The sequence below is a fragment of the Gymnoscopelus microlampas genome (assembly GCF_963454915.1).
Source record: "Gymnoscopelus microlampas genome assembly, chromosome: 8".
NCBI lineage: Eukaryota > Metazoa > Chordata > Actinopteri > Myctophiformes > Myctophidae > Gymnoscopelus > Gymnoscopelus microlampas.
In genome coordinates, this window is record NC_139945.1 from 51,875,597 (window position 1) to 51,886,069 (window position 10,473).

Genomic DNA, 10,473 nt, shown 5'->3' on the forward strand with positions numbered 1-10,473 from the left:
CTTGACAAATGCAGACAGACTGACAGCCGGACAGACAGACAGGCTGAGAGAGAGACAGAGAGAGAGAGAGAGACAGAGAGACAGAGATAGAGAGAGACAGAGAGAGAGAGAGAGAGACAGAGAGACAGAGAGACAGAGATAGAGAGAGACAGAGAGAGAGAGAGAAAGTGAGGTTGTTCTGTGTCGAGTCAATTTATCAGACTGAATGAATAGATCCTGCGCGCGTGCGCCGTGCGTGCGTGCGTGTGTGCGTGCGTGTAGGAGAGTGGACACCCGATCTACTATGAATCACCCCATTCAATGGAAAGGAATTGCTCCAAATGTTCCCATTCTATGGGGTGGAATTGTACAATCTCTGCAACCCCGCTCACCCAGGTTACCGAAATTACTCCTAAAACCCCATTTAATGGAAAGTCTTCTCCATTGGCTGTTCTCTCGGACACCCCGCCCACCTCTTTCAGACTCGGGTTACAAAAATTACTGCAGAAGTCCCATTTAATGGTATTGAGAGGTTGCCATGGCAACATGGGCTAATATTGCGGTGGTTTTAAATGCATTTTGATTATATAACATTTATATTGTCACATTTATAATTTCTTTTTTATTTTCCCGTCCTTCAGTGAATTTATATGATTTTTTTTTTATAATGTATTTATTTATTCATTCTTTAATTTATTTTTTGCTGACCGAAATTGCGTTGCCATTGTGTTTAATTATTAATTATTTAATGATATTGATAATGTAATTTGGGCCATCGTGTTTATTCATTATTAAATGATAAAAATCAGTTTATTTGTTAAGTTTGGTAAGGGAGGGGTGTGGTGGATTGCTCCATTTACAACGCTAACATAAACGATCAGATTTCAAATATGAAGTGCTTAACTAAAGGCCACGGATGTTACAATTGTGTACGTTCCAGCTTGAGTACCCATATCTTCCGTATTGTTCAATAAAAAGCCTTTTAATCCGATCGACGGCCATTTTCTCCGTCTTTTCATCAGCTTTCAACTATGCGATCCTATCGGTTGGGAGGTGTATTGCACATTATAACTCTATGCGAAAATGGCCGACGATCGGATTAAAATGCTTTTTATCCAACAATACGGAAGATATGGGTACTCATGCTGAAACGTCGGCATGTATAACATCCTGGGCATTTAGGTAAGCACTTCATATTTGAAATCTGTACGTTTGTGTAGACGTTACAGTTGTAAATTGAGCAATTCATCACACCAGGTTGAAGAATGTCCATGACCGTCATCTTTCAGGCCTACCGCTGATAACCATTAGCACATGTCTCAAAGTGGGGTCCGGGGACCCCCAGGGGTACTTGAGGGGGTTCCAGGGGGTCCCCAGCTAAATGATGGACAGGGACCAAATGGACCCTTATGGGTCTGTAACTCTGAGAGTGTACAAATGTAACCAAATGGACCCTAACAGGTCCATTTGGTTCCATTTGTACACTCTCAGAGTTAAATGAACATTGATTTTACAATATGAAAGTGGGTCCCAGAGACCTACATGCCATTAAATGGGGGTCCGTAGCCTAATGCATGTCAAACTGGGGGTCCTTGAAATTAAAATGGTTGAAATCACTGCTAGAGAGCCGTAAAAATCTTCTCTTATGGGGGTCCCTGGCTTATCTTTTCAAATGGGGGTCCGCGGTCTAATAAGTGTCTATTTGGGGGTCCTTGGCACGAAAAAGTTTGAGAACCATTGCATTAGCACATGAAGTCAATTCATTGTTTAATTTCAAATAAGTTTAATTTCACTTATACCACTTCATTCTGTTGATGTTTCTATTTTACTGCTACAGCAATTCATCACAAGGCTTTTTCTTTACTATTTAGCATAAATATAGTCCTGGTTATTTCTCCCTAACGCCCTAAAAAGTCCAAACGGGACTATGTGGTTTGCGCATGTGCAAAGGAACGTTCAACATGGTGTGGTGGGTGTGGTGGGGATTGCTCCATTTACAACGCTAACGTCCAGGTCATAAACGATCAGATTTCAAATATGAAGTGCTTAACTAAAGGCCATGGATGTTAAAATGGTGTACGTTCCAGCTTGAGTACCCATATCTTCAGTATTGTTCAATAAAAAGCCTTTTAATCCGATCGACGGCCATTTTCTCCGTCTTTTCATCAGCTTTCAACTATGCGATCCTATCGGTTGGGAGGTGTATTGCACATTATAACTCTATACGAAAATGGCAGCCAATCGGATTAAAATGCTTTTTATTGAACAACACGGAATATACGGGTATTTTTGAGGGATCGTACATAATTGTAACGTCCGTGGCCATGGGGTAAGCACTTTATAGTTGAAATCTAGACGTTTATGTAGATGTACGGGCCGTAAATGGAAAAAGTGCAAACATCAGGTTGAAGTGTCATGATATGAAACCTATCTATCTATCTATCTACATTGGACTGACACAACGTGAGCTAAGAGACGTGGTTTAAATGCAACATAACACACATCACCACCCAAACAAACCTGGAAATATTCTGTGCATTTTCATATTTTGTTGATCATTTTTCGATAAGTGTTTGTTGAGAACGAGAGATTTGTTTAACTTTTCCAACCCCGTGACGTCACGTCAGATTACTTCCGCATTCCGCGTGTTCGTACTCATGTCTCTGTCAGTGTCAATAAAGATCTGACAAAACAAATGTTTTATGATCTATCTAAACGTTCAAATGTTTTAAAAAGGTGCTGACCCTATGGCCACGGATGTTACAATTATGTGCGGGCCCTTAAAAGTACCCGTATCTTCCGCATTGTTTAATAAAAAGCATTTTAATCTGATTGGTGGCCATTTTATCAGAGAGTTGTAATGTTGCGTGAGTGCAGTACACCTTTCAACCCATAGGGTCAGGTGAAAACATATGGAGAAAATGGCCAGCAATTGGATTAAAAGGCTTTTTATTGAACATTACAAAAGATAGAGGTACTTTTGAGAACCCATACATGATTTTAACATCTGTGGCCATGAGTTAATAATTTTATATTTAAAGTGTGAAGATTTATGTTGATGTACAGGCTGTAAATGCAGAAGTGCAAACACCAGGTTAAAGTTTCGCCATGACTGCCATAATGTATTATGGTTTCCAAGTGCTATACTGCCACCGGACATAAACATTAAAACATTAAAACAGATCAAATAATTGCTGTTTGTGGTTCTATAGGGCGTTGGTGTAAAGTAACTAAGTACATTTACTCAAGTACTGTACTTAAGTACAATTTTGAGGTATTTTTACTTTACTGGAGTATTTCCCAATTCTCAGTACTTTAAACGAAATGATGCAACGCTGATATAGTGGATCTAAGTGGTTAAACTTACTGAAGTGATGTTGGTGAATTCCAAACATTATCAAATTATTCTTCATCACCCCTGGACAGGCATCAAGGCACCCTAGGGTGCCACGGCACCCACTTTGGGAAACCCTGGTGTATGCTGAGCAAATAAAGATCTAACAAAAAACCAAAGAAATAGTCAGTTATTCTCCAAAATTGTGAATGAAGGTATTAGCTGAACAGGATGTGACATTTCAGTCCATCCAACTTTCCTCTCGTCCCTGCATACTCTTACTGGGCCATTAGGTACACATAAGGTGAAATCTCTGGAATGCCATAAACAGCACATTTCACAAAGATTTACAGAGAACATCAGCAGTCCCTGCATGGGGCTTGAGCCTTGTCACAGATGTCTCATCCCACTTGGCAGCCTCCCATCCCCTCCCCAGAGACACCTTGTTCTACACAAACCATGGCTAGTCTTTGCACTGCTCTCCTGAGAGAGTTGTTTCCATACTGGGGATTCCCAAATTATGTCCAGTGGGTCTCCATATGATTAGCTTAATGAGGCTATAAAAATGTAACGAGGGTTGACCTTTGCAGTCTTTTCGCTGACCTTTGAGCTTTATCAGTGTCATAAAAAATCAGGGCCGGTGCCAAAAAATCTGGCTTACTCTCAATATGGATTGAGAGAAGTTTCGGATTTAAAAAAAATATCTGGAGCGATTAGTTACAGATTTTGTGCTCAACAAAATCAGTTTTTTATACAAAAGTCAACGTCCAATCTTTTTGGTGACCGTTTGTATTTCCCAAGGTCCTAGAAAATCGAGACCTATCCCATTCAATTCAGCGTCTTTTTTTGAGTCTGAAAAGGTGTTTTTTAATTTAAAAATAAAATATTTTTTAAAAATGTGAGAAAAGCTAAACTTTGAACTATTTCAAAAAGCTATAACTTCTTATTAAACAATTCTAGACTATTGATGTAACCTACCATTCGACTCAATATCATAAAATCTATAACTTCAATAAGAAGTTATAGATTTTTGAAAAAAAAAAGTTAAGCTTTTTTCACAATTTTCAAAAATATTTTTTTTAAATTAAAAAACACGTTTTCAGACTCAGAAGAGGACGCTGAATCGAATGGGCTAGGTCTCGATTTTGTATGACCCTTAAAAAGTGGTTTAAACAAGCGTTAAAGTTTAGTAAACTTGAAGCTTTTTTCACAAACATATTATTATTTTATTTTGACCCTTCCACCCTCTTATTTATATGATATTGAGTCGAATGGTAGGTTACATCAATAGTCTAGAATTGTTTAATAAGAAGTTATAGATTTTTGAAATAGTTCAAAGTTTAGCTTTTCTCACATTTTTAAAAAATATTTTATTTTTAAATTAAAAAACACCTTTTCAGACTCAAAAAAAGACGCTGAATTGAATGGGATAGGTCTCGATTTTCTAGGACCTTGAGAAATACAAACGGTCACCAAAAAGATTGGACGTTGACTTTTGTATAAAAAACTGATTTTGTTGAGCACAAAATCTGTAACTAATCGCTCCAGATATTTTTTTAAAATCCGAAACTTCTCTCAATCCATATTGAGAGTAAACCAGATTTTTTGGCACTGGCCCTGATTTTTTCTGACACTGATAAAGCTCAAAGGTCAGCGAAAAGACTGCAAAGGTCAACCCTCGTTACATTTTTAGAAATTGTATTTTTCTTCGAGACTCTGGCTTTAGACTAATGTGATGGCGCTGATTCCAAATATGCAAGTTTCTTTTTTCTCGGACAACAGGAAGTGCCTCAAAAGGCCACTTCCTAGTTGGTTTTAGGGTGTTCCAAGCCTGTGATTTCTCCGATACATTTTTTTTCCAAATCTACACGTAAAATAATGCTAAAATTTGAAATAATCAAACCCTAATATCAAATCATGATTTAATTATCCCTTAATTGGCTATGGTTACGGCTTCGCTATCTCGCTCAATATCTCGAATACGATAAGGACTTAGGGTCCACTTTTTGGATATGTTGTAGAGCTGGCTGAGACGCACATGTGGATGTCTTGTTTGTCCCGTTACGACACACTTCTATTTCTGACTTTGTCCTTTGATATGGTCTTAAGATATAAGACTCTATGTGCCTTCTGAAAGTGTAGGAGGTCAACTTAGGAGTGTCGTACCGGGACAAACAAGACATCCATGCGTGCGCCTTGGCGAGCTGTACAACATATCCGAAAGGTGGATTCTAAAAATGCATCGATTTTGAGATATATCGCTTTATTGCGCGAAATAACTTGACATTTGACCCTAGCCAATTAAGGAGTATGGTAAGGCCGTGTGCGAGGAGAGTTATATGGGCGCGTTCGGGGCGACGCGCTGACCCAGAAACAGGTGTCCAATTTTGTTTTTACTCCTTTCAAACAGTTTTTCACTATTATCTCGGCCCCTAGGGGGCGCTGAAACAATCGGACAACGTATTATTGATCAGCTCTTCACCCCGGACGCGTCCATATAACTTTCCTCACACACAAACATGTGGTTCTGAAAATTAGGGTTATTGGGCTTCTTGAATAATTTGGCCACTATGTGTACACAGTGGTTACTCCCTATGGTCTGAGTATCTACAGGGCTGACAAGGGACTAGTAAAGTATAATAGAGAGTATTAGTTTGGGTGGAAGTCTGCAGTAGCCTCAGAGTGGTGTGCACCTCACTCTGCTATTGCAGACTGTCTCTGCTTTAGGGCGTGGCTGTGATTGCAATGATTGACAATTGCAAGCACTGGTGTGACTGATTGATTGAGTGAGACTGAGTGTGTGTGTGACTGTGTGTGTCACTCTGTCAGTGACACACAGACAACAGTGACACAAACCTTTTGAAAACCTTTTGAAACCTGGGTTACATCAGCCCTGTAGATACTCAGACCATAGGGAGTAACCACTGTGTACACGGGCCATAGCTTGTGTTCACGAGCCATAGTTTTGCATGAGCCACAGTAAAGTACTGTCTTTTATAGCCTCATAGAGCCCAGCAAAGCCTAGCAAAGCCTACTAGAGCTTCAAACAGCCTATTAGAGACCAGTAGAGTCTAGTACAGTACAGTACAGTACAGTACAGTACAGTACAGTACAGTACAGCCTAGTGCACCAAAACTAGTATAGTCCAGCCTGTTGGGAGAACAGACTAGGGGAAGGTGGTATAGGCCATACTAGCATGGAACAGGCTGGACTAGGCTAGACTAGAGTGTACTAGGCTTTAGCAGACTCTAATACTCTCTATTAGACTTTACTTGTCAGCCCTGTAGATACTCAGACCATAGGGAGTAACCACTGTGTACACATGAACTAACTACAGTAAGTGGCTTACTGCAGTCGCACCTATAGATGTCTGTGTACACATGAACTAATCACAGTAGATCTGTAAAACACGTGGATGGGCTAATTAGATCTGTAAAACATGTGGATGGGCCTATTAGATCTGTAAAACATGTGGATGGAGCAATTAGATCTGTAAAACATGTGGATAGGCCTATTAGATCTGTAAAACATGTGGATGGGCTAGTTGGATATGTAAAACATGTGGATGGGCTAATTAGATGTGTAAAACATGGATGGGCCAATTAAATCTGTAAAACATGTAGATGGAGCAATTAGATCTGTAAAACATGCGGATGGGCCTATTAGATCTGTAGAACATGTGGATGGAGAAATTAGATCTGTAGAACATGTGGATGGAGAAATTAGATCTGTAAAACATGTGGATGGGCTAATTAGATATGTAAAACATGTGGATGGGCCTATTAGATCTGTAGAACATGTGGATGGGCTAAATAGATATGTAAAATATGTGGATGGGCTAATTAGACATGTACAACATGTGGATGGGCCAATTAGATCTGTAAAACATGTGGATGGGCCTATTAGATCTGTAGAACATGTGGATGGGATAATTAGATATGTAAAACATGTGGATGGGCCAATTAAATCTGTAAAACATGTGGATGGAGCAATTAGATCTGTAAAACATGTGGATGGAGCAATTAGATCTGTAAAACATGTGGATGGAGCAATTAGAACTGTAAAACATGTAGATGGGCTAATTAGATCTGTAAAACATGTGGATGGGCCTATTAGATCTCAACAAATGGCTCACTGCTGCCCTCCATTGGGAAATTGTAGTCAGCACAGGTGCCGTACACGACACCCATATGCAAGCGTACACGCCCCATTATAACTATGGGGGCGTGTACGCTCGCAAGTACTTCGAGCCTATATTGTACACGAGGCTTATATTTTTCTATTGGAACTCCCTATCGTGTACGGCTTAACTATTGTTATTATTACCCTTATTATTATTATTACCCTTATTATTATTATTATTATTATTATTATTATTCCAGTGTGTTACTGCTCTATACATTACATTATTATTCCAGTGTGTTACTGCTCTACATTCAATTATTACCCTTATTATTATTATTATTACCCTTATTATTTCAGTGTGTTACTGCTCTATAATTACATTATTATTATTATGATTATTATTACCCTTATTATTATTATTATTATTATTATTATTGGAATACAATACACACGGGGTGCCTTAAATATTATAAAATGCATTACAAAAGCGATATCAGCGTTGCATCATTTCGTTTAAAGTACTGAGAATTGGGAAATACTCCAGTAAAGTAAAAATACCTCAAAATTGTACTTAAGTACAGTACTTGAGTAAATGTACTTAGTTACTTTACACCAACGCCCTATAGAACCACAAACAGCAATTATTTGATCTGTTTTAATGTTTTAATGTTTATGTCCGGTGGCAGTATAGCACTTGGAAACCATAATACATTATGGCAGTCATGGCGAAACTTTAACCTGGTGTTTGCACTTCTGCATTTACAGCCTGTACATCAACATAAATCTTCACACTTTAAATATAAAATTATTAACTCATGGCCACAGATGTTAAAATCATGTATGGGTTCTCAAAAGTACCTCTATCTTTTGTAATGTTCAATAAAAAGCCTTTTAATCCAATTGCTGGCCATTTTCTCCATATGTTTTCACCTGACCCTATGGGTTGAAAGGTGTACTGCACTCACGCAACATTACAACTCTCTGATAAAATGGCCACCAATCAGATTAAAATGCTTTTTATTAAACAATGCGGAAGATACGGGTACTTTTAAGGGCCCGCACATAATTGTAACATCCGTGGCCATAGGGTCAGCACCTTTTTAAAACATTTGAACGTTTAGATAGATCATAAAACATTTGTTTTGTCAGATCTTTATTGACACTGACAGAGACATGAGTACGAACACGCGGAATGCGGAAGTAATCTGACGTGACGTCACGGGGTTGGAAAAGTTAAACAAATCTCTCGTTCTCAACAAACACTTATCGAAAAATGATCAACAAAATATGAAAATGCACAGAATATTTCCAGGTTTTTTGGGTGGTGATGTGTGTTATGTTGCATTTAAACCACGTCTCTTAGCTCACGTTGTGTCAGTCCAATGTAGATAGATAGATAGATAGGTTTCATATCATGACACTTCAACCTGATGTTTGCACTTTTTCCATTTACGGCCCGTACATCTACATAAACGTCTAGATTTCAACTATAAAGTGCTTACCCCATGGCCACGGACGTTACAATTATGTACGATCCCTCAAAAATACCCGTATATTCCGTGTTGTTCAATAAAAAGCATTTTAATCCGATTGGCTGCCATTTTCGTATAGAGTTATAATGTGCAATACACCTCCCAACCGATAGGATCGCATAGTTGAAAGCTGATGAAAAGACGGAGAAAATGGCCGTCGATCGGATTAAAAGGCTTTTTATTGAACAATACTGAAGATATGGGTACTCAAGCTGGAACGTACACCATTTTAACATCCATGGCCTTTAGTTAAGCACTTCATATTTGAAATCTGATCGTTTATGACCTGGACGTTAGCGTTGTAAATGGAGCAATCCCCACCACACCCACCACACCATGTTGAACGTTCCTTTGCACATGCGCAAACCACATAGTCCCGTTTGGACTTTTTAGGGCGTTAGGGAGAAATAACCAGGACTATATTTATGCTAAATAGTAAAGAAAAAGCCTTGTGATGAATTGCTGTAGCAGTAAAATAGAAACATCAACAGAATGAAGTGGTATAAGTGAAATTAAACTTATTTGAAATTAAACAATGAATTGACTTCATGTGCTAATGCAATGGTTCTCAAACTTTTTCGTGCCAAGGACCCCCAAATAGACACTTATTAGACCGCGGACCCCCATTTGAAAAGATAAGCCAGGGACCCCCATAAGAGAAGATTTTTACGGCTCTCTAGCAGTGATTTCAACCATTTTAATTTCAAGGACCCCCAGTTTGACATGCATTAGGCTACGGACCCCCATTTAATGGCATGTAGGTCTCTGGGACCCACTTTCATATTGTAAAATCAATGTTCATTTAACTCTGAGAGTGTACAAATGGAACCAAATGGACCTGTTAGGGTCCATTTGGTTACATTTGTACACTCTCAGAGTTACAGACCCATAAGGGTCCATTTGGTCCCTGTCCATCATTTAGCTGGGGACCCCCTGGAACCCCCTCAAGTACCCCTGGGGGTCCCCGGACCCCACTTTGAGACATGTGCTAATGGTTATCAGCGGTAGGCCTGAAAGATGACGGTCATGGACATTCTTCAACCTGGTGTGATGAATTGCTCAATTTACAACTGTAACGTCTACACAAACGTACAGATTTCAAATATGAAGTGCTTACCTAAATGCCCAGGATGTTATACATGCCGACGTTTCAGCATGAGTACCCATATCTTCCGTATTGTTGGATAAAAAGCATTTTAATCCGATCGTCGGCCATTTTCGCATAGAGTTATAATGTGCAATACACCTCCCAACCGATAGGATCGCATAGTTGAAAGCTGATGAAAAGACGGAGAAAATGGCCGTCGATCGGATTAAAAGGCTTTTTATTGAACAATACGGAAGATATGGGTACTCAAGCTGGAACGTACACAATTGTAACATCCGTGGCCTTTAGTTAAGCACTTCATATTTGAAATCTGATCGTTTATGTTAGCGTTGTAAATGGAGCAATCCACCACACCCCTCCCTTACCAAACTTAACAAATAAACTGATTTTTATCA